Consider the following 27724-nt stretch of genomic DNA (forward strand, 5'->3'; position numbering starts at 1 on the left):
AGGTGGTCAGGAAGGCGAATGGGATGCTGGCCTTCATAGCGAGGGGGATTGAATATAAAAGTAGGGAGGTCTTGCTGCAGCTGTATAGGGCATTGGTGAGGCCGCAGCTGGAGTACTGTGTGCAGTTTTGGGTGCCGCACCTGCGCAAGGATATTTTGGCCCTGGAGGGAGTGCAGAGGAGGTTTACTAGGCTGATACCGGAGTTGAGGGGATTGAGCTATGAGGAGAGGCTGAATAAACTACGCTTGTACTCGTTAGAGTTTAGAAGAATGAGAGGAGATCTCATTGAGACATATAAGATGATGAATGGGATGGATAGGATAGAGGTGGAGAGACTCTTCCCGCTCAAAAAAGACAGTAGGACTAGGGGGCACAGCCTCAAGATAAAGGGGGGGCAGTTTAGAACGGAGTTGAGGAGGAACTTCTTCACTCAAAGGGTGGTGAATCTCTGGAATTCTCTGCCCGTTGAAGTGGTGGAGGCTGCCTCGCTAAATATTTTTAAGAAGCGGGTTGATGGGTTTTTGATAAGAGAGGGGATTAAGGGTTATGGGGAGAGGGCGGGAAAGTGGAACTGAGCCACAACAGATCAGCCATGATCTTATTGAATAGCGGGGCAGGCTCGAAGGGCCAGATGGCCTACTCCTGCTCCTATTTCTTATGTTCTTACACCCGGTCCCAGAGGGGAAAGGACAGTGTATCTAACGCACTGTGACACCCGGTCCCAGAGAGGGAAAGGACAGTGTATCTAACGCACTGTGACACCCGGTCCCAGAGAGGGGGAAAGGACAGTGTATCTAACGCACTGTGACACCCGGTCCCAGAGAGGGGGAAAGGACAGTGTATCTAACGCACTGTGACACCCGGTCCCAGAGAGGGGGAAAGGACAGTGTATCTAACGCACTGTGACACCCGGTCCCAGAGAGGGAAAGGACAGTGTATCTAACGCACTGTGACACCCGGTCCCAGAGAGGGGGAAAGGACAGTGTATCTAACGCACTGTGACACCCGGTCCCAGAGAGGGGGAAAGGACAGTGTATCTAACGCACTGTGACACCCGGTCCCAGAGAGGGGGAAAGGACAGTGTATCTAACGCACTGTGACACCCGGTCCCAGAGTGGGGGAAAGGACAGTGTATCTAACGCACTGTGACACCCGGTCCCAGAGAGGGGGAAAGGACAGTGTATCTAACGCACTGTGACACCCGGTCCCAGAGTGGGGGAAAGGACAGTGTATCTAACGCACTGTGATACCCGGTCCCAGAGAGGGGGAAAGGACAGTGTATCTAACGCACTGTGACACCCGGTCCCAGAGTGGGGGAAAGGACAGTGTATCTAACGCACTGTGACACCCGGTCCCAGAGAGGGGGAAAGGACAGTGTATCTAACGCACTGTGACACCCGGTCCCAGAGAGGGGGAAAGGACAGTGTATCTAACGCACTGTGACACTCGATCCCAGAGTGGGGGAAAGGTCAATGTATCTGAATTTCCCTTTGCTCCCTTTCAGAAATGACACCACGATTCAAACATTACCTGGTGGATTACTTTCGTTGTATCTTGGATTCTCTGCCAATGTGTGGACGGAGGGACATGTCCGGATCGGTCCTGACCTGTAGTCAGTTGTTCAATCGGCTAATGGTATTTCTTTAGTTTCCTGTGTGTTTATCTTTGTGAGTTTGAGAGTTTGTGTCTGTCTCTCTGTCTCTGAATATTCCTTTGCTGTTCATTTGCCTTTGCTTTGGGATACTGGATTCAGCACTTGCGTTCCATTTCCGTGTATCAGTGCCAATATTGACACTAAGCTCACACTTCTTTTGTTGCTCCCGTGTGCTCCTGTATCTGACCAGTGATTATGGGCTTTCTTTTTAGTTATCTCATCTTGCCTTCACATTCCAGGCTGGTCCAGAATTATTGTCCATCCCTAATTGCCCCTTAAGGTGCTGGTGAATGAAACAGCTTCTTGCAGTCATGTAGGTCCACCCACAGTGCTGTTAGGGAGGGACGTTGAGGATTCTGACCCCAGTGATAGCTGGGGAACGGCACATATGTTTCAGAGTCGGGATGGTGTGTTGGGGGGGCCTTGGAGCGGGAACGTACAGGCAGTGGGTGTTCCCCAAGTGTCTGCTGCACGCCCCCCCCCATGTCATTCTGGGTGGGTAGAGGTGGTGGGTTTGGAAGGGGCTGTGGAAGGAGCCTTGGCGAGTCGCTGTGGGGCATCTTGTAGACGGTACGGTGGAGGGAGTGGGTGTTTGTGGTTAGTGTGTCGATCGAGCAGGGAGGGGGGAGTGGGGGCTCCTTTATCCTGGACGATGGGACAGGCTTTCGGAACGGCTCCGGTGGGGGGGCATCAGGAGGTGAGTTACTCTCCACAGAATTCCCAGCCTCTGACCTGCTCTGGGAGACACAGTATTGATATGGCTGGGACCCCGTTCAGTTTCTGGGCAATGGGAACCCTCCCCCAGGATGCTGATGCTGGGGTTGTTGGGGGGTGGGGGGATTAGCACTGGGAATACCGTTGAATATTAAGGGAGGAGATGGTTAGTATCTGAACTGTATACTTTAGTACTGGTATCACATGGACAAGACAGGACTAGAGAGACACTGGGTCACAGTGAGAGGGGAGAGACACTGGGTCACAGTGAGAGGGGAGAGAGACACTGGGTCACAGTGAGAGGGGAGAGACACTGGGTCACAGTGAGAGGGGAGAGAGACACTGGGTCACAGTGAGAGGGGAGAGAGACACTGGGTCACAGTGAGAGGGGAGAGAGACACTGGGTCACAGTGAGAGGGGAGTGAGACACTGGGTCACAGTGAGAGGGGAGAGAGACACTGGGTCACAGTGAGAGGGGAGAGAGACACTGGGTCACAGTGAGAGGGGAGAGAGACACTGGGTCACAGTGAGAGGGGAGAGAGACACTGGGTCACAGTGAGAGGGGAGAGAGACACTGGGTCACAGTGAGAGGGGAGAGAGACACTGGGTCACAGTCAGAGGGGAGAGAGACACTGGGTCACAGTGAGAGGAGAGAGAGACACTGGGTCACAGTGAGAGGGGAGAGACACTGGGACACAGTGAGAGGGGAGAGAGACACTGGGTCACAGTGAGAGGGGAGAGAGACACTGGGTCACAGTGAGAGGGGAGTGAGACACTGGGTCACAGTGAGAGGGGAGAGAGACACTGGGTCACAGTGAGAGGGGAGAGAGACACTGGGTCACAGTGAGAGGGGAGAGAGACACTGGGTCACAGTGAGAGGGGAGAGAGACACTGGGTCACAGTGAGAGGGGAGAGAGACACTGGGTCACAGTGAGAGGGGAGAGAGACACTGGGTCACAGTCAGAGGGGAGAGAGACACTGGGTCACAGTGAGAGGAGAGAGAGACACTGGGTCACAGTGAGAGGAGAGAGAGACACTGGGTCACAGTGAGAGGGGAGAGATACTGGGTCACAGTCAGAGGGGACAGAGACACTGGGTCACAGTGAGGGGGGAGAGAGACACTGGGTCACAGTGAGAGGGGAGATAGACACTGGGTCACAGTGAGAGAGGAGAGACACTGGGTCACAGTGAGAGGGGAGAGAGACACTGGGTCACAGTGAGAGGGGAGAGAGACACTGGGTCACAGTGAGAGGGGAGAGACACTGGGTCACAGTGAGAGGGGAGAGAGACACTGGGTCACAGTGAGAGGGGAGAGAGACACTGGGTCACAGTGAGAGGGGAGAGAGACACTGAGTCACAGTGAGAGGGGAGAGAGACACTGGGTCACAGTGAGAGGGGGGAGAGACACTGGGTCACAGTGAGAGGGGGGAGAGACACTGGGTCACAGTGAGAGGGGAGAGAGACACTGGGTCACAGTGAGAGGGGAGAGAGACACTGGGTCACAGTGAGAGGGGAGAGACACTGGGTCACAGTGAGAGGGTAGAGAGACTGGGTCACAGTGAGAGGAGAGAGACACTGGGTCACAGTGAGAGGGGGGAGACACACTGGGTCACAGTGAGAGGGGAGAGAGACACTGGGTCACATTGAGAGGGGAGAGAGACACTGGGTCACAGTGAGAGGGGAGAGAGTCACTGGGTCACAGTGAGAGGAGAGAGTGACACTGGGTCACAGTGAGAGGGGAGAGACACTGGGTCACAGTGAGAGGGGAGAGAGACACTGGGTCACAGTGAGAGGGGAGAGAGACACTGGGTCACAGTGAGAGGGGAGAGATACTGGGTCACAGTCAGAGGGGACAGAGACACTGGGTCACAGTGAGGGGGGAGAGAGACACTGGGTCACAGTGAGAGGGGAGATAGACACTGGGTCACAGTGAGAGAGGAGAGACACTGGGTCACAGTGAGAGGGGAGAGAGACACTGGGTCACAGTGAGAGGGGAGAGAGACACTGGGTCACAGTGAGAGGGGAGAGACACTGGGTCACAGTGAGAGGGGAGAGAGACACTGGGTCACAGTGAGAGGGGAGAGAGACACTGGGTCACAGTGAGAGGGGAGAGAGACACTGGGTCACAGTGAGAGGGGGGAGAGACACTGGGTCACAGTGAGAGGGGGGAGAGACACTGGGTCACAGTGAGAGGGGAGAGAGACACTGGGTCACAGTGAGAGGGGAGAGAGACACTGGGTCACAGTGAGAGGGGAGAGAGACACTGGGTCACAGTGAGAGGGGAGAGAGACACTGGGTCACAGTGAGAGGGGAGAGAGACACTGGGTCACAGTGAGAGGCGAGAGAGACACTGGGTCACAGTGAGAGGGGAGAGGGACACTGGGTCACAGTGAGAGGGGCGAGAGAGACACTGGGTCACAGTGAGAGGGGAGAGAGATACTGGGTCACAGTGAGAGGAGAGAGACACTGGGTCACAGTGAGAGGGGAGAGAGACACTGGGTCACAGTGAGAGGGGGAGAGAGACACTGGGTCACAGTGAGAGACGAGAGAGACACTGGGTCACAGTGAGAGGAGAGAGACACTGGGTTACAGTGAGAGGAGAGAGAAAGACACTGGGTCACAGTGAGAGGAGAGAGAGACACTGGGTCACAGTGAGAGGAGAGAGACACTGGGTCACAGTGAGAGGAGAGAGACACTGGGTCACAGTGAGAGGGGGGAGACACACTGGGTCACAGTGAGAGGGGAGAGAGACACTGGGTCACAGTGAGAGGGGAGAGAGTCACTGGGTCACAGTGAGAGGAGAGAGTGACACTGGGTCACAGTGAGAGGGGAGAGACACTGGGTCACAGTGAGAGGGGAGAGAACTGAGTCACAGTGAGAGGGGAGAGAGACACTGGGTCACAGTGAGAGGGGAGAGAGACACTGGGTCACAGTGAGAGGGGAGAGAGACACTGGGTCACAGTGAGAGGCGAGAGAGACACTGGGTCACAGTGAGAGGGGAGAGGGACACTGGGTCACAGTGAGAGGGGGGAGAGAGACACTGGGTCACAGTGAGAAGGAGAGAGACACTGGGTCACAGTGAGAGGGGGGAGAGAGACACTAGGACACAGTGAGAGTGGGGAGAGACACTGGGTCACAGTGAGATGGGAGAGAGACACTGGGTCACAGTGAGAGGGGAGAGAGACACTGGGTCACAGTGAGAGGGGAGAGAGACACTGGGTCACAGTGAGAGGCGAGAGAGACACTGGGTCACAGTGAGAGGGGAGAGGGACACTGGGTCACAGTGAGAGGGGGGAGAGAGACACTGGGTCACAGTGAGAGGCGAGAGAGACACTGGGTCACAGTGAGAGGGGAGAGGGACACTGGGTCACAGTGAGAGGGGGGAGAGAGACACTGGGTCACAGTGAGAAGGAGAGAGACACTGGGTCACAGTGAGAGGGGGGAGAGAGACACTGGGACACAGTGAGAGTGGGGAGAGACACTGGGTCACAGTGAGATGGGAGAGAGACACTGGGTCACAGTGAGAGGGGAGAGAGATACTGGGTCACAGTGAGAGGGGAGAGAGACACTGGGTCACAGTGAGAGGCGAGAGAGACACTGGGTCACAGTGAGAGGGGAGAGGGACACTGGGTCACAGTGAGAGGGGGGAGAGAGACACTGGGTCACAGTGAGAAGGAGAGAGACACTGGGTCACAGTGAGAGGGGGGAGAGAGACACTGGGACACAGTGAGAGTGGGGAGAGACACTGGGTCACAGTGAGATGGGAGAGAGACACTGGGTCACAGTGAGAGGGGAGAGAGACACTGGGTCACAGTGTGAGGGGAGAGAAACACTGGGTCACAGTGGAGGGGAGAGATACTGGGTCACAGTGAGAGGGGAGAGAGACACTGGGTCACAGTGAGAAGGGAGAGAGACACTGGGTCACAGTAGGAGGGGAGAGAGACACTGGGCCACAGTTAGACGGGAGAGAGACACTGGGTCACAGTGAGAGGGGACAGAGACACTGGGTCACAGTGAGAGGGGAGAGAGACACTGGGTCACAGTGAGAGGGGAGAGACACTGGGTCACAGTGAGAGGGGAGAGAGACACTGGGTCACAGTGAGAGGGGAGAGACACTGGGTCACAGTGAGAGGGTAGAGAGACTGGGTCACAGTGAGAGGAGAGAGACACTGGGTCACAGTGAGAGGGGGGAGAGAGACACTGGGACACAGTGAGAGGGGGGAGAGACACTGGGTCACAGTGAGAGGGGAGAGAGACACTGGGTCACAGTGAGAGGGGAGAGAAACACTGGGTCACAGTGGAGGGGAGAGACACTGGGTCACAGTGAGAGGGGAGAGAGACACTGGGTCACAGTGAGAGGGGAGAGAGACACTGGGTCACAGTGAGAGGGGAGAGAGACACTGGGTCACAGTGAGAGGGGAGAGAGACACTGGGTCACAGTGAGAGGGTAGAGACACTGGGTCACAGTGAGAAGGAGAGAGACACTGGGTCACAGTGAGAGGGGGGAGAGAGACACTGGGACACAGTGAGAGGGGGGAGAGACACTGGGTCACAGTGAGAGGGGAGAGAGACACTGGGTCACAGTGAGAGGGGAGAGAAACACTGGGTCACAGTGGAGGGGAGAGACACTGGGTCACAGTGAGAGGGGAGAGAGACACTGGGTCACAGTGAGAGGGGAGAGAGACACTGGGTCACAGTGAGAGGGGAGAGAGACACTGGGTCACAGTGAGAGGGGAGAGAGACACTGGGTCACAGTGAGAGGGGAGAGAGACACTGGGTCACAGTGAGAGGGGGGAGAGACACTGGGTCACAGTGAGAGGGGGGAGAGACACTGGGTCACAGTGAGAGGGGAGAGAGACACTGGGTCACAGTGAGAGGGGAGAGAGACACTGGGTCACAGTGAGAGGGGAGAGAGACACTGGGTCACAGTGAGAGGCGAGAGAGACACTGGGTCACAGTGAGAGGGGAGAGGGACACTGGGTCACAGTGAGAGGTGGGAGAGAGACACTGGGTCACAGTGAGAAGGAGAGAGACACTGGGTCACAGTGAGAGGGGGGAGAGAGACACTGGGACACAGTGAGAGTGGGGAGAGACACTGGGTCACAGTGAGATGGGAGAGAGACACTGGGTCACAGTGAGAGACGAGAGAGACACTGGGTCACAGTGAGAGGGGAGAGAAACACTGGGTCACAGTGGAGGGGAGAGACACTGGGTCACAGTGAGAGGGGAGAGAGACACTGGGTCACAGTGAGAAGGGAGAGAGACACTGGGTCACAGTAGGAGGGGAGAGAGACACTGGGTCACAGTTAGACGGGAGAGAGACACTGGGTCACAGTGAGAGGGGTGAGAGACACTGGGTCACAGTGGGAGGGGAGAGAGACACTGGGTCACAGTGAGAGGGGAGAGAGAGACACTGGGTCACAGTGAGAGGGGAGAGAGACACTGGGTCACAGTGAGAGGGGAGAGACACTGGGTCACAGTGAGAGGGGGGAGAGAGACACTGGGTCACAGTGAGACGGGAGAGAGACACTGGGTCACAGTGAGAGGGGAGAGAGACACTGGGTCACAGTGAGAGGGGAGAGAGACACTGGGTCACAGTGAGAGGGGAGAGAGACACTGGGTCACAGTTAGAGACGAGAGAGACACTGGGTCACAGTGATAGAGAGAGACACTGGGTCACAGTGAGAGGGGAGAGAGAGACTGGGTCACAGTGAGAGGGGAGAGAGTCACTGGGTCACAGTGAGAGGGGAGAGACACTGGGTCACAGTGAGAGGGGAGAGACACTGGGTCACAGTGAGATGGGGGAGAGACACTGGGTCACAGTGAGAGTGGAGAGAGACACTGGGTCACAGTGAGAGGGGAGAGAGACACTGGGTCACAGTGAGAGGGGAGAGAGACACTGGGTCACAGTGAGAGGAGAGAGAGACACTGGGTCACAGTGAGAGGGGGGAGAGACACTGGGTCACAGTGAGAGGGGAGAGAGACACTGGGTCACAGTGAGAGGAGAGAGAGACACTGGGTCACAGTGAGAGGGGGGAGAGACACTGGGTCACAGTGAGAGGGGAGAGAGACACTGGGTCACAGTGAGAGGGGGGAGAGACACTGGGTCACAGTGAGAGGGGAGAGACACTGGGTCACAGTGAGAGGAGAGAGACACTGGGTCACAGTGAGAGGGCAGAGACACTGGGTCACAGTGAGAGGGGGGAGAGACACTGGGTCACAGTGAGATGGCAGAGACACTGGGACACACTGAGAGGAGAGAGAGACACTGGGTCACAGTGAGAGGGGAGAGAGACACTGGGTCACAGTGAGAGGGGAGAGAGACACTGGGTCACAGTGAGAGGGGAGAGAGACACTGGGTCACAGTGAGAGGGGAGAGAGACACTGGGTCACAGTGAGAGGAGAGAGACAGTGGGTCACAGTGAGAGGGGAGAGACACTGGGTCACAGTGAGAGACATGAGAGACACTGGGTCACAGTGAGAGGAGAGAGACAGTGGGTCACAGTGAGAGGGGAGAGACACTGGGTCACAGTGAGAGGGGAGAGACACTGGGTCACAGTGAGAGGGGGAGAGAGACACTGGGTTACAGTGAGAGACGAGAGAGACACTGGGTCACAGTGAGAGGAGAGAGACACTGGGTCACAGTGAGAGGAGAGAGACACTGGGTCACAGTGAGAGGGCAGAGACACTGGGTCACAGTGAGAGGGGGGAGAGACACTGGGTCACAGTGAGAGGGGAGAGAGACACTGGGTCACAGTGAGAGGGGGGAGAGACACTGGGTCACAGTGAGAGGAGAGAGAGACACTGGGTCACAGTGAGAGGGGAGAGAGACACTGGGTCACAGTGAGAGGGGAGAGAGACACTGGGTCACAGTGAGAGGGGAGAGAGACACTGGGTCACAGTGAGAGGGGAGAGAGACACTGGGTCACAGTGAGAGGGGAGAGACACTGGGTCATAGTGAGAGGGGAGAGAGACACTGGGTCATAGTGAGAGGGGAGAGAGACACTGGGTCACAGTGAGAGGGGAGAGACACTGGGTCACAGTGAGAGGGGAGAGAGACACTGGGTCACAGTGAGAGGGCAGAGACACTGGGTCACAGTGAGAGGGGAGAGAGACACTGGGTCACAGTGAGAGGGGAGAGAGACACTGGGTCACAGTGTGAGGGGAGAGAGACACTGGGTCACAGTGAGAGGGGAGAGAGACACTGGGTCACAGTGAGAGGGGAGAGAGACACTGGGTCACAGTGAGAGGGGAGAGAGACACTGGGTCACAGTGAGAGGGCAGAGACACTGCTTCTGATGAGATAGTTCCATGGAAATCTTTCAATCCTTTTGCACTGCTGTGATGTTTCATTGAAACTTGCGATTTTCTGCTCAGTCTGATTTGTTAATCTTTTTGCCGACAGCTTCTCTCCGAATCCATTGAGAAATACTCAGTGCAGATTGAAACACCACTGCAGGTGAGTCATGGGCAGTGTTCATCGCAGAAAAATCAACACAGCACAAACTGCAGGGACTGAGAGACACCTGTCAGTGTACAGATATCTCCCTGAGAGAGAGAGAGAGGGGACTGAGAGACACCAGTCAGTGTACAGATATCTCCCTGAGAGAGAGAGGGGTGCTGAGAGACACCAGTCAGTGTACAGATATCTCCATGAGAGAGAGAGAGGGGACTGAGAGACACCAGTCAGTGTACAGATATCTCCCTGAGAGAGAGAGAGAGGACTGAGAGACACCAGTCAGTGTACAGATATCTCCATGAGAGAGAGAGAGGGGACTGAGAGACACCAGTCAGTGTACAGATATCTCCCTGAGAGAGAGAGAGAGGACTGAGAGACACCAGTCAGTGTACAGATATCTCCCTGAGAGAGAGGGGACTGAGAGACACCAGTCAGTGTACAGATATCTCCCTGAGAGAAAGAGAGAGGGGACTGAGAGACACCAGTCAGTGTACAGATATCTCCCTGAGAGAGAGGGGACTGAGAGACAACAGTCAGTGTTCAGATGTCTCCCTGAGAGAGAGAGAGAGAGGGGACTGAGAGACACCAGTCAGTGTACAGAAATCTCCCTGAGAGAGAGAGAGGGGACTGAGAGACACCAGTCAGTGTACAGATATCTCCCTGAGAGAGAGAGAGAGGGGACTGAGAGACACCAGTCAGTGTACAGAAATCTCCCTGAGAGAGAGAGAGGGGACTGAGAGACACCAGTCAGTGTACAGATATCTCCCTGAGAGAGAGAGAGAGGGGACTGAGAGACACCAGTCAGTGTACAGATATCTCCCTGAGAGAGAGAGAGGGAGGACTGAGAGACACCAGTCAGTGTACAGATATCTCCCTGAGAGAGAGAGAGGGGACTGAGAGACACCAGTCAGTGTACAGATATCTCCCTGAGAGAGAGGGGACTGAGAGACACCAGTCAGTGTACAGATATCTCCCTGAGAGAGAGAGAGAGGACTGAGAGACACCAGTCAGTGTACAGATATCTCCCTGAGAGAGAGGGGACTGAGAGACACCAGTCAGTGTACAGATATCTCCCTGAGAGAGAGAGAGGGGACTGAGAGACACCAGTCAGTGTACAGATATCTCCCTGAGAGAGAGGGGACTGAGAAGCACCAGTCAGTGTACAGATATCTCCCTGAGAGAGAGGGGACTGAGAGACACCAGTCAGTGTACAGATATCTCCCTGAGAGAGAGGGGACTGAGAGACACCAGTCAGTGTACAGATATCTCCCCGAGAGAGAGAGAGAGGACTGAGAGACACCAGTCAGTGTACAGATATCTCCCTGAGAGAGAGAGAGGGACTGAGAGACACCAGTCAGTGTACAGATATCTCCCTGAGAGAGAGAGGGGACTGAGAGACACCAGTCAGTGTACAGATATCTCCCTGAGAGAGAGAGAGAGGACTGAGAGACACCAGTCAGTGTACAGATATCTCCCTGAGAGAGAGAGAGAGGACTGAGAGACACCAGTCAGTGTACAGATATCTCCCTGAGAGAGAGGGGACTGAGAGACACCATTCAGTGTACAGATATCTCCCTGAGAGAGAGAGAGGGGACTGAGTGACACCTGTCAGTGTACAGATATCTCCTTGAGAGAGAGAGGGGACTGGGAGACACCAGCCAGTGTACAGATATCTCCCTGAGAGAGAGAGGGGACTGAGAGACACCAGTCAGTGTACAGATATCTCCCTGAGAGAGAGAGAGTGGACTGAGAGACACCAGTCAGTGTACAGTTATCTCCCTGAGAGAGAGAGAGATGGGGGGACTGAGAGACACCAGTCAGTGTACAGATATCTCCCTGAGAGAGAGAGAGGGGACTGAGAGACACCAGTCAGTGTACAGATATCTCCCTGAGAGAGAGAGAGGGGGGACTGAGAGACACCAGTCAGTGTACAGATATCTCCCTGAGAGAGAGAGAGAGGGGACTGAGAGACACCAGTCAGTGTACAGATATCTCCCTGAGAGAGAGAGGGCACTGAGAGACACCAGTCAGTGTACAGATATCTCCCTGAGAAAGAGGGGACTGAGAGACACCAGTCAGTGTACAGATATCTCCCTGAGAGAGAGAGAGGGGGGACTGAGAGACACCAGTCAGTGTACAGATATCTCCCTGAGAGAGAGAGAGAGGGGACTGAGAGACACCAGTCAGTGTACAGATATCTCCCTGAGAGAGAGAGGGGACTGAGAGACACCAGTCAGTGTACAGATATCTCCCTGAGAGAGAGGGGACTGAGAGACACCAGTCAGTTTACAGATATCTCCCTGAGAGAGAGAGAGAGGACTGACAGACACCAGTCCTGGGATGAAGGCACTTTATCTGAATGCACGAAGCATTCAGAATAAAGTGGATGAGCTGGTGGCGCAGATCAGCACAAATGGATATGATCTGGTGGCCATTACAGAGACATGGCTGCAAGGTGACAGGGACTGGGAGCTGAATGTCCAGGGGTATCAAGTGTTTAGGAAGGATAGGCAGGAGGGAAAAGGGGGGGGCGTAGCTCTGCTGATTAAGGATAGCATCAGGGTGGTAGCAAGGGATGATATCGGAGCCAAAGAGCAGAATGTAGAATCGTTGTGGGTGGAGATGAGGAACAGCAAAGGGAGGAAGACGCTGGTGGTTGTCATCTATAGGCCCCCAAATAATGATCTGGAGGTGGGGCGGGCTGTTAACGTGCAAATAAGTGCGGCGTGCAGGAATGGGACGGCGATAATTATGGGGGATTTCAATCTTCATATTGATTGGTCGACCCATGTTGGACGCGGTGGGCTCGAGGAGGAGTTCTTGGAATGCTGCTGGGAAAGTTTCCTGGAACAGTGTGTGTTGGAGCCGACGAGGGAGCGAGCTATCTTGGATCTGGTGTTATGTAATGAGGCGGGTAGAATTAGGGACCTTGTGGTGAAGGATCCTCTTGGGAAGAGTGATCATTGTATGGTGGAGTTTCTGATGCAGATGGAGGAGGAGAAAGTGGGTTCCCGGACACGCGTCCTATGTTTGAACAGAGGGTAGTACAGTCGGATGAGAGAAGAATTGGTGAATGTGGACTGGGGGAGTGCGATGGAAGGTAGGTCTGCTGAGGAGCAGTGGAGGATCTTTAAGGAGATCTTTCTTGGTGCTCAGCGGAAATTTATTCCGATGGTTAAAAAGGATCGTAGGAGAAGCGATAATCAGTTGTGGTTATCAAAGGAAATAAAGGAGAGTATTAAATTAAAAGCTGGTGCGTTTAGAGTGGCTAAAAGTAGTGGGCGAGAAGAGGATTGGGAGAGGTTTAAATATCAACAAAGATTGACAAAGAAGTTGATAAAGGAAAGATAGACTATGAATCTAGGCTAGCACTAAATATAAAGAAGGACAGTAAAAGTTTTTATAAATATATAAAGAGGAGGAGGCTGGCGAGAGTGAATGTTGGACCCTTAGAGGATGGGAGGGGGGATTTAGAGGTAGGGGATGAGGAAATGGCTGAGGCTTTAAATAAATTTTTTGCCTCGGACTTCACAGAGGAGGATGCGAATGGTTTGCCAGGTATTAAAGATAGAAGGATGGTAGGAGTTGAGGGCCTGAATGCGATCACTGTCACTAGAGAGGTAGTGCTTGATAGACTAGCGGGACTGATGGTGGACAAGTCCCCAGGACCGAATGGAATGCATCCCAGGGTTCTGAAGGAAATGGCGGAGGTGATAGTGGATGCCTTAGTGATTATTTACCAAAATTCGCTGGATTCCAGGGAAGTGCCGGAAGATTGGAAAACGGCTAATGTTACGCCGTTGTTTAAAAAGGGTAGCAGGCAAAAGGCAGGGAATTATAGGCCGGTTAGTTTAACGTCTGTTGTGGGAAAAATGCTTGAATCTGTCATCAAAGAAGAAATAGCAAGGCACCGAGAGAAGAATGGTTTGATAGAACAGGCGCAGCATGGATTCGTTAAGGGGAAGTCGTGTTTGACGAATTTATTGGAATTCTATGAGGATGTGTCTAGTGCGGTGGACGGAGGGGAACCGGTGGATGTGGTGTTTCTCGATTTTCAAAAGGCGTTTGACAAGGTGCCACACAAAAGGTTGTTATAGAAGGTCAGGGGGCATGGAGTTGGGGGTAGGGTGTTAGCTTGGATAGGGGATTGGCTGTCAAATAGGAGGCAGAGAGTGGGGGTCAATGGGTGCTATTCGGATTGGCGGTTGGTGACTAGTGGAGTGCCCCAGGGGTCGGTGCTGGGGCCTCAGCTTTTTACCATTTATATAGATGATCTGGAGGAGGGGGCTGAGTGTAGGGTGTCGAAATTTGCTGATGACACAAATTAAAGTGGAAAAGCAAATTGTGCGGAGGGTGTGGAAAGTCTGCAGAGGGATCTGGATAGGCTGAGCGAGTGGGCGAGGACCTGGCAGATGGAGTACAATGTTGGCAAGTGTGAGGTTATCCACTTTGGCAGGAATAATAGTAGAAGGGATTACTATTTAAAGGGCGAAAAGCTGCAGCATGCTACGGTGCAGAGGGACCTGGGGGTCCTTGTGCATGAGTCGCAAAAACCCAGCTTGCAGGTGCAGCAGGTGGTCAGGAAGGCGAATGGGATGCTGGCCTTCATAGCGAGGGGGATTGAATATAAAAGTAGGGAGGTCTTGCTGCAGCTGTATAGGGCACTGGTGAGGCCGCAGCTGGAGTACTGTGTGCAGTTTTGGGCGCTGTACTTACACAAGGATATTTTGGCCTTGGAGGGAGTGCAGAGGAGGTTTACTCGGCTGATACCGGAGTTGAGGGGGTTGAGCTATGAAGAGAGGCTGAATAAACTAGGCTTGTACTCGTTAGAGTTTAGAAGAATGAGGGGAGATCTCATTGAGACGTATAAGATGATGAATGGGATGGATAGGATAGAGGTGGAGAGGCTCTTCCCGCTCAGAAAGGACAGTAGGACTAGGGGGCACAGCCTCAAGATAAAGGGGGGGGCAGTTTAGAACGGAGTTGAGGAGGAACTTCTTCACTCAAAGGTTGGGAATCTCTGGAATTCTCTGCCCGTTGAAGTGGTGGAGGCTGCCTCGCTAAATATTTTTAAGACGCGGGTTGATGGGTTTTTGATAGGAGAAGGGATTAAGGGTTATGGGGAGAGGGCGGGAATGTGGAACTGAGCCACGACAGATCAGCCATGATCTTATTGAATGGCGGGGCAGGCTCGAAGGGCTAGATGGCCTACTCCTGCTCCTATTTCTTATGTTCTTATGTTCTTATGTACCAGTCAGTGTACAGATATCTCCCCGAGAGAGAGAGAGGGGAATGAGAGACACCAGTCAGTGTACAGACATCTCCCTGAGAGAGAGAGAGAGGGGACTGAGAGACAGCAGTCAGTGTACAGATATCCCCCTGAGAGAGAGGGGACTGAGAGACACCAGTCAGTGTACAGATATCTCCCTGAGAGAGAGGGGAGTGAGAGACAGCAGTCAGTGTACAGATATCTCCCTGAAAGAGACAGAGGGGACTGAGAGACACCAGTCAGTGTACAGATATCTCCCTGAGAGAGAGGGGAGTGAGAGACAGCAGTCAGTGTACAGATATCTCCCTGAGAGAGAGAGAGAGGGGACTGAGAGACACCAGTCAGTGTACAGATACCACCCTGAGAGAGAGAGGGGACTGACAGACACCAGTCAGTGTACAGATATCTCCCTGAGAGAGAGAGAGGGGACTGAGAGACACCAGTCAGTGTACAGATTTCTCCCTGAGAGAGAGAGAGAGGGGACTGAGAGACACCAGTCAGTGTACAGATATCTCCCAGAGAGAGAGAGAGAGGAGACTGAGAGACACCAGTCAGTGTACAGATATCTCCCTGAGAGAGAGGGGACTGAGAGACACCAGTCAGTGTACAGATTTCTCCCTGAGAGAGAGAGAGAGGGGACTGAGAGACACCAGTCAGTGTACAGAAATCTCCCTGAGAGAGAGAGAGGGGACTGAGAGACACCAGTCAGTGTACAGATATCTCCCTGAGAGAGAGAGAGGGGACTGAGAGACACCGGTAAGTGTACAGATATGTCCCTGAGAGAGAGGGGACTGAGAGACACCAGTCAGTGTTCTGACATCTCCCTGAGAGAGAGAGGGGGGACTGAGAGACATCAGTCAGTGTACAGATATCTCCCTAAGTGAGAGAGGGGACTGAGAGACACCAGTCAGTGTACAGATATCTCCCTGAGAGAGAGAGAGGACTGAGAGACACCAGTCAGTGTTCAGATTTCTACCTGAGAGAGAGGGGACTGAGAGACACCAGTCAGTGTACATATTTATCCCTGAGAGAGAGAGAGGGGACTGAGAGACACCAGTCAGTGTACAGATACCTCCCTGAGAGAGAGGGGAGTGAGATACAGCAGTCAGTGTACAGATATCTCCCTGAGAGAGAGAGAGGACTGAGAGACACCGGTCAGTGTACAGATATCTCCCTGAGAGAGAGAGAGGGGACTGAGAGACACCAGTCAGTGTACAGATATCTCCCTCAGACAGATAGAGGACTGAGAGACACCAGTCAGTGTTCTGACATCTCCCTGAGAGAGAGGGGACTGAGAGACAGCAGTCAGTGTACAGATATCTCCCTGAGAGTGAGAGAGGGGACTGAGAGACACCAGTCAGTGACCAGATATGTCCCTCAGAGAGAGGGGAGTGAGAGACAGCAGTCAGTATACAGATATCTCCCTGAGAGAGAGAGGGGGGACTGAGAGACACCAGTCAGTGTACAGATATCTCCCTGAGAGAGAGGGGACTGAGAGACACCAGTCAGCGTACAGATATCTCCCTGAGAGAGGGGACTGAGAGACACCAGTCAGTGTACAGATATCTCCCTGAGAGAGAGGGGACTGAGAGACACCAGTCAGTGTACAGATATCTCCCTGAGAGAGAAGGGACTGAGAGACACCAGTCAGTGTACAGATATCTCCCTGAGAGAGAGAGAGAGGACTGAGAGACACCAGTCAGCGTACAGATATCTCCCTGACAGAGAGAGGGGACTGAGAGACACCAGTCAGTGTACAGATATCTCCCTGAGAGAGAGGGGACTGAGAGACACCAGTCAGTGTACAGATATCTCCCTGAGAGAGAGAGAGGACTGAGAGACCCCAGTCAGTGTCTAGATATGTCCCTGACAGAGAGAGAGGGGACTGAGAGACACCAGTCAGTGTATCGATATGTCCCTGAGAGAGAGAGAGGGGACTGAGAGACACCAGTCAGTGTATCGATATGTCCCTGAGAGAGAGAGAGGGGACTGAGAGACACCAGTCAGTGTACAGATATCTCCCTGAGAGAGAGAGAGGACTGAGAGACACCAGTCAGTGTACAGATATCTCCCTGAGAGAGAGAGAGGACTGAGAGACACCAGTCAGTGTACAGATATCTCCCTGAGAGAGAGAGAGGGGGGACTGAGAGACACCAGTCAGTGTACAGATATCTCCCTGAGAGAGAGAGAGAGGGGACTGAGAGACACCAGTCAGTGTCCAGATATGTCCCTGACAGAGAGAGAGGGGACTGAGAGACACCAGTCAGTGGACAGATATCTCCCTGACAGAGAGAGAGGGGACTGAGAGACACCAGTCAGTGTATCGCTATGTCCCTGAGAGAGAGAGAGGGGACTGAGAGACACCAGTCAGTGTACAGATATGTCCCTGAGAGAGGGGACTGAGAGACACCAGTCAGTGTACAGATATCTCCCTGAGAGAGAGAGAGAGAGAGAGAGGGGACTGAGAGACACCAGTCAGTGTACAGATATCTCCCTGAGAGAGAGAGAGAGGGGACTGAGAGACACCAGTCAGTGTACAGATATCTCCCTGAGAGAGAGAGAGAGGGGACTGAGAGACACCAGTCAGTGTACAGATATCTCCCTGAGAGAGAGAGGGGACTGAGAGACACCAGTCAGTGTACAGATATCTTCCTGAGAGAGAGGGGACTGAGAGACACCAGTCAGTGTACAGATATCTCCCTGAGAGAGAGAGAGGGGACTGAGAGACACCAGTCAGTGTACAGATATCTCCCTGAGAGAGAGAGAGAGGGGACTGAGAGACACCAGTCAGTGTACAGATATCTCCCTGAGAGAGAGAGGGGACTGAGAGACACCAGTCAGTGTACAGATATCTCCCTGAGAGAGAGAGGGGACTGAGAGACACCAGTCAGTGTACAGATATCCCCCTGAGAGAGAGGGGACTGAGAGACACCAGTCACTGTACAGATATGTCATGTGATTAAGTGAAAAAATGCATAAATCTGTTGTGCGACTTCACAATTCACATGGAAATCCAATATATTTCTCTTGTGCTGTTGCAATGGTATTAGTGCTTGAGCGACGTAGCATCATGTTATGGGAAGCTGTGTTTTAATCTTATTCCCAATGTCTGAGGATGTTGAGTACAGTAAAAGTTTTATTTTATGTTCTAATCATGACTATAAAATCTTTGTTCATTGTTGTAAAAGCTCTCTAGTTCTCTCATCCCCTTAATGGAGTGGAATTCTGTCTGTAACCAGTCTGGCCTCCTTGTGACCCCAGCCCCATGCTCTCTGAAAGTTCCAGTCATTCCCTATTTTTCCCCAACCACTCCAAAGTCAATTGAAAAGAATCAACCTTGGCGCTGGAACTGATAACTTCCCTGCAAACTCTTTCTTAAACATCTGAGTCTTGTCACAGACTGATACTCGTCTCAAATCCTTGTCCAGCAACAGCCTGACGTATTCAGACTCACAGAATTATAGCTTTCAGATAATGTCCCAGACACCACCATCACGAATCCTGGGTATGTCCCTTCCCATCAGTCAGCCAGTTTCAGCAGTTGTTACCCTACCGTGGGACACAGTCTGGAGGCATTTTTCCAGGCAGTGTCAACACTCATTCTGGACCCCATGCCCTCTCGTGGCATTAGGTCAAACTTGGATAAAGAAATTTTCTGCTGATTACTGTGTACTGTACAACACCCACCCAACACCCGCCTCAATTGAGGAATCAGTACTCTTACTCCAGGGATAGCACAGTGGCTTGCACTGCTGTCTCACAGCACCAGGAACTCAGTTTCAATTCTGGCGTTCATTGACTGTGTGGAGTTTGCATGTTCTCCGTCTGCCTGTGTGGCTTTCCTTCCACTCCAAAGACCTGCACGTTAGGGGGATTGGCTATGCTAAATTGTCCCTTAGTGTCCAAAGATGTGTAGGTTAGGGTGGATTGGCTATGCTAAATTGTCCCTTAGTGTCCAAAGATGTGCAGGTTAAGGGTATTCGCCAGGTAAGTGCGCACGGTTACAGGAATAGGGTGGATAGTTGGGCCTCAGTAAGATGCTTTTTTGGAGAGTCTGTGCAGACTTGACAGTGGCTTGTGAGCACCACTACAGACTGATCTGGTCAGCTCCTAAAGGACATTGTTGCTCGGCTGGGTCTGCAGCAGGTGGTGAGTGAACCAACAAGAGGGAAAAACATAGTTGATAACATCCTCTACCAACCTGCCTGCCACAGATGCATCTTCCATGGCATTGTCAGTAAATAGTGATCAGTGCACAGTCTTGTGGAGAGAAGTCCCATCTCCACATTGAGAATAACCTCCATCATGTTGTGTGGCACTATCTCCGTGCTAAATGGGACAGACTTTGCACCAATCTAGCAACTCAAGACTGGGTATCCATGAGGCACTGTGGGCCATTAGGAGCAATGGAACTGTGCCCCAGCACAATCTGTAACCTCATGGCCCGGCATATCCCCCACTCAACCATTAGCATCAAGCCAGGGGATCAACCCTGGTTCAATGGAGAGAGAAGGAGGGCGTGCCAGGAGCAGCAGCAGGCATAGCTAAACATGAGGTGTCAACCTGGTGAAGCTCCCAAACAGGACTACTTGTATTCCAAATGGCAAAATAGTAAGCGGCATTCAGAGCTAAGTGATCCCACAACCAACAGATCAGATCTAACCTCGACAGTCCCTCCACATCCAGTCATGAATGGTGGTGGACAATTAAACAGCTCACTGGAGAAGGAGGATCTACAAATATCCCCATCCTCAATGACAGAGGATATAACATAAGGCTGAAGCATTCACAGCAACCTTTCGCCAGAAGTGGATGATGCCTCTCAGCCTCCAGTAGTCCCCAGCATCACAGATGTCAGTCTTCAGCTCATCTGATTCACTCTACGTGATGTCAAGAAACAGCGAAAAACACTGTAAACTGCAATGGGCCATGACAATATCCCATCAATAGTGCTGAAACCTTGTCCCCAGAACTTGCCACTCCCCTGGCCAACCTCTTCCAGTACAGCTCCAAATACTGGCATCTACCCAACAATGTGGAAAATTTCCCAGGGATGTTCTGTACACAAAAAGCAGGACAAATCCAATCTGACCAATTATTACCCCATTAGGGGTACAGATTCATCAGCTGAGGGGGACAGTGATCAGCTGTAGGTTTCTTTGTCCATGTTTCATCTGGAGCCTCGAGGCGTCTGGGGATCCAGAGTCATTGTTGAGAACTCCCAGGGCAATTCCCTCTTGATTGTATACCAGTGTGCTGCATCACCTCTGCTGGGTCTGTCCATCCATTGGTACAGGACATGCCCAGGAACAGTGATGGTGTTGTCTGGGGTGTTATCTGTACGGTATGATTTTCTGAGTAGGACAGTGTCAGGCTATTTCCAGACTGGTCTGTGATGTAACTCTCCCACTTTTGGTCCAAGCTCCAGAAATTAGTCAGGGGGAATTTGCACAGTTGACAGGGCCTGGATCAGGAGTCACATTTCGGATGACACAGAACATTCATCAACCAGATGAGTTTTTAAAACAATCCACGGTGCTTTCGCAATTATCATTAGACTTTGTTCAAGAATTTTATTGAATGTCAAATTCCACAATCTGCCACAGTGGGATTCAAACCTGGTTCCCAGAGCTGTGTAGTCCAACAACAATACCATAATGCCACTGCCGTTGATGCACCTTATTTCAACATCAAACCTACTTGGTAAGCAAATTAATCGGTCACTGTTTACAAGTTTGATGATAAAACCAATCTTATAGAATTTGGAAATGAAAGAATTAAACACGTATATTTCATTTCCAAATTAGCTTGCAGAAGACCGTGGAAGAGAATCACATACAGAATAACTTTTTTACGTATCTTAGTAGGCTCTATCCTCCAGATCCATTTGTGAAATGGATCCAGTCAAATGGATTCCACTTGCTTGAGTCCTTGTTGAGAAGTGTGAAATCCATCAGAGGGTTTCTAAATAGGGCCCGAGCTATTCGCTCACCCTGGTAGATTCATGCTGAAATAGGGTAAGCAGCAACACAAGAGGTCAAACTGACTGATTTATGTTCCAAAATGCTGCATAGTTAACTGTCAGTCAACATCAACCAGAGCCTCCTCCGTTGCAACACCACTGTCAACCAATCAGCACTTTCTTCTAATACAATATTATAATAACTCCAGGAGGCAGCAGTGAAGAGGACCCATTGCTTTTATTACACAAAATGAAAATAACTAAGAATACAAGCCTGTGATGAACACAACAAGTTCCAACTGGGACTATAAGGTTAATGGACCCTCTCAGAGTCTTGCTTTATACAGAGTTTGGTGTACAAACTCCACCTGATTGGTTAATTATCAAACCCCAGGGAGCTCATATTCAATGAGCCCCAGTGGGAGGTCAATCAGTGATTTCCCCATGCAGATTGTGCGGGTTATCACACCTCCAAGTCTGAGGAGGCTACTTCAGGTTCCACCTGGTCAGATGGGGACTGTATGGCTTAGCCTGGTCCGTAGACGCCTGCCCATTAGTAATTTGGCCGGGACTACACCTATCGTTATATGTAGCATATAACTACTGAAGAGTAAACATGCCAGATTCCCTGGTCTGTTTTTTCATTCCCCTTTTAAAACTTGGACAGCTGATTTCGCTAATCCTTTCGATGATGGGTGTTCAGGAGTTGTGTGAACAAGTCATATTCCATTTGTTTCTGTAAATGTCTTAAATTCCCTACTGGTAAATGGGGTTCTGTTGTTCATCATTAAAACTTCTGGGATTCTGGGGGTACTAAAGGATTGCTGTAGTCTCACTACCGTGTTTTGTGATGATGGGGATGTCATCCAGTGCACCTCCATCTATTTATAGAAGGCATCCATTAACAGCAAAAATATGGAGCAAAGTCCACCTGTATCCTGACCCATGGCATTCCTGGCTATTCCCAGGATGGAGGGAAGCTGCCTTCTGGTATTTCTGGCACATTCTACCTGTTTTTACCATCTTCTCTATGTCCCTATCAGTTCCAGGCCACCAGACGTGGCTTCTCACCAGCAGCTTCATTTTTGATACACCTGGATAGGCCTTTGAGCAGCACATGGGATAACTACCCAGGCTTCCCATAGGATAATGTCATCTTCTATGCTTCATTCTGGGTACTTGTAGCACACGGCTTCAAGTCTTGTGAAAATCCCCTAGTCACCACACTCCTGTTCAGGTTACACTGAGGAAGAATTCAGCATGGCCAATCCACCCTAACTTGCACATCTTTGGACACTAAGGGACAATTTAGCACGGCCAATCCACCCTAACCTACACATCTTTGGACACTAAGGGACAATTTAGCACGGCCAATCCACCCTAACCTTCACATCTTTGGACACTAAGGGACAATTTAGCACGGCCAATCCACCCTAACCTGCACATCTTTGGACACTAAGGGACAATTTAGCATGGCCAATCCACCCTAACCTACACATCTTTGGACACTAAGGGACAATTTAGCACGGCCAATCCACCCTAACCTGCACATCTTTGGACACTAAGGGACAATTTAGCATGGCCAATCCACCCTAACCTACACATCTTTGGACACTAAGGGACAATTTAGCACGGCCAATCCACCCTAACCTGCACATCTTTGGACACTAAGGGACAATTTAGCATGGCCAATCCACCCTAACCTACACATCTTTGGACACGAAGGGACAATTTAGCATGGCCAATCCACCCTAATCTGCACATCTTTGGACACTAAGGGACAATTTAGCACTGCCAATCCACCCTAACCTACACATCTTTGGACACTAAGAGACAATTTAGCATGGCCAATCCACCCTAACCTACACATCTTTGGACACTAAGGGACAATTTAGCACGGCCAATCCACCCTAACCTACACATCTTTGGACAATAAGGGACAATTTAGCATAGCCAATCCACCCTAACCTACACATCTTTTGGACTGTGGGAGGAAACCTGAGCACCCAGAGGAAACCCACGCAGACACGGGGAGAATGTGTAGACTCCACACAGACAGTGACCTGAGCCGGGAATCGAACCCGGGTCCCTGGAGTTGTGAGGCAGCAGTGCTAACCCACTGTGCCACCGTGCTGGTTCGAAGCACAGAAGAGCAATAGTCACAAGGGACTCCATAGTCAGAGGCACAGATTTGGCAGCACAGCACCAGGGACCCGATGTTCGATTCCCGGCTTGGGTCACTGTCTGTGTGGAGTCTACACATTCTCCTCATGTCTGCGTGGGTTTCCTCTGGGTGCTCCGGTTTACTCCCACAATCTGAAAGACGTGTGGGTTAGGGTAGATTGGCCATGCTAAACTCTCCCTCTGTGTACCTGAACAGGCACCAGAATGTGGCAACTAGGAGATTTTCACAGTCACTTCATTGTAGTGTTAATGTAAGCCTACTTGTGACACAAATAAATAAACTTTCAAACTTTAAATTTAAATAGGCACTTCTGTAGTTGTGAAAGTGACTCCAGGATGATGTTTTGCCTCCCTAATGCCAGTATCCTGGATCTCACTGAACGGCTGCAGGGCACCCTGAAAGGGGTGGGGGTGTGGGGGTGGTGATAAGGCAGAGTAATGGTATATGTTGGCACCAGTGATCTAGGTATAAAGAGGGGTGAGGTCTTGCACCAAAGATTCAGGGAATTAGGCAATAGACTAAGGAGCAAGACCGCTCAGGTTGTAATATCTGGAGTACTCCCAGTGCTACGAGTTAGTGAGTACTGAAATAGGAGAATAGCACAGAAGAATGCCTCGCTTAAGAGTTGGTGCAGTAGGGAGGGTTTTAGATTCCAAGACCACTGGGACCATTTTGGGGAAAGTGGGACTTGTACAAGAGGGACTGTCTACATCTAAACCAGAGTGGGACTGACATCTTTGCTGGTGGGTTTGCTAGTGTTGTTGGGAAGAGTTTAAACTAGTGTGGCCAGGGAAGGAAACTCAGTCTGTTAGCAGAAGAGAGATACACTCCAACATCGAAAAGCAATCAGGCCAGAGGGAGCACAAGAAAACCTCTTAGCTCAGTACGTAGAGGATCCAACAAGGGAAGGAGCTGGGCTGGACCTAATTCTGAGGGATGAAGCTGGACAGATAGTCAATGTGTTCATGAGGGAGCATTTTGGTGATAGTGATCACAACATGCTTCAATTCAAATTTGTTATGGACAGAGAAATGTACAAGTTGTAGGAAAAGGTTTTAGACTGGGGGAGAGTAGATTTTAACAAAATTAGGTAGGATCTGGCCAAGGTAGACTAGAACCAGTTACTTGTGAGGAAGTCAACAGAAGAACAGTAGGGGATGTTCAAAGATGAAATGGGGAGTGTGCAGGCCCAGCAGGAAGGTGTAATAAACCCAGAGAACCATGGATGACCAGAGACATCCAGGATACAATGAGAAGGAAAAGAGAAAAGTTTTTAACAAGTATAACGGGAGTAAGTCTGCGGAGGCATTAGTGGAGTACAGAAAGTGCAGGATGGAGCTTAAGAAATCAATTTGGAAAAAAAGAGGGGACGTGAGGAAGCTCTGGCTGGTAAAAATAGGGAAAATCATATGATATTTATAACAATGGGAAGAGGATAACTAGGGAAAGAGTAGGCCTCATTAGGGACCAAGGGAGAAATCTATGAGTAGAGGCAGAGGACATTGGTAGGGTGTTGAACAAATATTTCACATCTATCTTCAGCCATGAGAATGAGGAGGTAGTTATGGAACTCAGATAGAGAGACTGTGAGGCTTCAGAGAAAATTATCACAGGGAGTGACAAGGTATTGGTGGGGCTTAAAGTGGACAATCTCCAGGTCTGGATGAAATGTGTCCCAGGCTGTTGTGGCAGGCAAGGGAGGAGATTGCAGTGGGGAGGTGCCAGAGGACTAGAGAACAGCTAATGTGGACCCACTATTTCAGAAAGTTATAGAGATAAACCAGGGAACTACAGACCAGCGAGTCTCACGTCAGCTGTTGGGAAACTACTGGAGAAGATTCTGAAGGAGAGAATCTATCTCCATTTGGAGAGGCAAGGTTTTGATCAGGGATTGTCAGAATGGTTTTGTCAGTGGGAGGTCATGCCTAACAAATTTGATTGAATTTTTTGAGAAGGTGACCAGGTGTGTAGAAGAGGGGAGTGCGGTTGATGTCGTTTACATGGATTTCAGCAAAGCCTTTGACAAGGTCCCACATGGGAGGCTTATTAAGATGGTGAATGCACATGGGATACAGGGTGATCTGACAAGGTGGATTCCTAATTGGCTTAGCGGCAGGAGGCAGAGGGTGGTGACAGAGGGCTGCTTTAGTAACTGGAGGCCAGTGGCGTATCACAGCGATCCATATTGGACCCTCTGCTGTTCGTCATTGATATAAATGACATAGATTACCATGTGGGAAGTAGGATCAGTAAGTTTGCTGATGACACAAAGATCGGCTGGGTGGTTAACACTGAGTTTGAGTGTCCTCAGTTGCAGGAAGATAGAGACAAGGTGGCCAAATGGGTGGATAAGTGGCAGATGGAATGAAAAGTGTGAGATGATGCACTTTGGAAGGAGTAATTTGATAAGGAAATATACTATTACAGGTCTGACACTGGGAAGTTCTGTGGGACAAAGGGATCGAGGCATGTTTGTCCACAGATCTCTGAAGGCGGAAAGGCAGGTTAATAGGATGGTGAAAAAGGCATACGGCACACTCGCCTTTATCAATCAGGGTATCGATTACAGAATCGGAGAGATCATGATGGAGTTGTATGGAACTCTGGTGAGGCCACAGCTGGAGCACTGTGTGCCGTTTTGGGATACATATGGGATACAGGGTGATCTAACAAGGTGGATTCCTAATTGGCTTAGCGGCAGGAGGCAGAGGGTGGTGACAGAGGGCTGCTTTAGGAAGGACATGAATGTAGGAAGGACATGAATGCACTGGAGGAGGCGCAGAGGAGATTCACCAGGACACTGCCTGGGATGGAACACTGAAGTTATGAAGAGAAGTTGCGTAGGCTTATGTTGGTTCCTTTGGAACAGAGAAGACTGAGGAACAACTTGATCGAGGTGTACAAGATTCTGGGGGACATGGACAGAGTGGAGAGGGAGCAGCTGTTCCCCTCAGTCGAAGGGTCAGTTACGACAGGAACTGGACAGTTGCAAGTTGAATATGACACGGCATTCCCGGAAAGTTTAAGATCATAATGATTTCCCACCATTTTGCCGAACTCAAAGTTCTTGAACTCTGGACTTGAACCTGGTGTTGTGAGACTTTGTACTGAGTTTACCCCAGTCCAACACTGGCATCTCCACATCATCTCCAGATACGTCAGACTTTTTATAGTGCTGAATGTTGCAGCCGCACACGTAGTCAACAGAGTGATCTATTACAGAGTATCTTCTATTTTGTTTCCTCAAAAGAAGCACCTCATTGTCTCATCATATTGCAGCTGGTCCTCAATACTCACATCGTACAGCTCCAAAGCTGAATGACATAGGCTTAACAGGATCTGAATAACAGAGTTACCAAAAAGTTCCTTTTATCTCATTTCCAATAGCATAACTCCATAAGCTGGCTGTGATGGAACCATGCTTTAATGCACTGAATGAAAATGCACAATAACCACAAGCCTGTGGTGAACAGAACAGCTCTCAACCAGCACGAGAAGGTGAATAGACCCTCTCAGGGTCTTGCTTTATATAGGGCTCAGGAGACAATCTCCACTGGGTAGATCCATTACCAATCTCCAGAGAGCTCTATTCAATGAGGCCAACAGAGAGGTTTATCAGTAATTCCCATGCAGATCAGAGGAGTTATCACAGATATAAACTGTTGGTTTTCCCTCACAGTGACATTCTTGTGAGGAATATTGATGAGGGCCAAACAGAAAGCTTTGCCATCTCTATTTTCCCTGTGAATCTAAATGCCATTTCACTAAACATTTTTTTTTCACAGATGTGCAATACTTTATGGAACGTGAAGCTAAGACAGGACAAAGTACAAGAGTTTAAAAACTACATTCAAGATCAGGTAACAAAGTTCTGAATATTGACACAAAGTAGAATGTTACAATGCTCAGAGTGAATTACAAGGGTTCAGTGTGTTGACAGGGACAGTGCAGAGGGAAGGGTGCACTCAGTTCAACTTCGATCTCCAGCTGTCCTGCAAATGTTTGATATGGACAGTTTGACAGAGCTTTACTCTGTATCTAACCCTCTGCTGTACCTGTCCTGGGAGTGTTTGATGGGGGACAGTGTAGAGGGAGCTTTACTCTGTATCTCACCCAGTGCTGTACCTGTCCTGGGAGTGTTTGATGGGAGACAGTGTAGAGGGAGCTTTACTCTGTATCTAACCCCATGCTGTACCTGTCCTGGGAGTGTTTGATGGGGACAGTATAGAGGGAGCTTTACTCTGTATCGAATTCTGTGCTGTACCTGTCCTGGGAGTGTTTGATGGGGGGACAGGGTAGAGGGAGCTTTACACTGTATCTTACCCCATGCTGCACCTGTCCTGGGCGTGTTTGATGCAGGGACAGTGGAGAGGGAGCTTTACTCTGTATCGAACCCCGTGCTGTACCTCTCCTGGGAGTGTTTGATTTGGGACAGTGTAGAGGGAGCTTTACTTTGTATCTAATCACGTGCTGTACCTGTC

At 50.9% G+C, this 27724-nt stretch overlaps 1 long non-coding RNA gene across 1 annotated transcript; it reads left to right on the forward strand.

Annotated features, from left to right (window-relative positions):
* Positions 1-1519: 1519 nt before the first annotated feature.
* LOC145338903 (uncharacterized) lies at positions 1520-27104 on the forward strand. Its single transcript, XR_013885925.1, has 3 exons — positions 1520-1635; positions 9774-9827; positions 27029-27104. It is a non-coding gene; the product is annotated as an uncharacterized LOC145338903 (long non-coding RNA).
* Positions 27105-27724: the final 620 nt, after the last annotated feature.

Source organism: Carcharhinus amblyrhynchos, unplaced genomic scaffold (assembly GCF_965287045.1).
Source record: "Carcharhinus amblyrhynchos unplaced genomic scaffold, sCarAmb.v2.hapA chromosome_227, whole genome shotgun sequence".
In the NCBI taxonomy this organism is placed as follows: domain Eukaryota; kingdom Metazoa; phylum Chordata; class Chondrichthyes; order Carcharhiniformes; family Carcharhinidae; genus Carcharhinus; species Carcharhinus amblyrhynchos.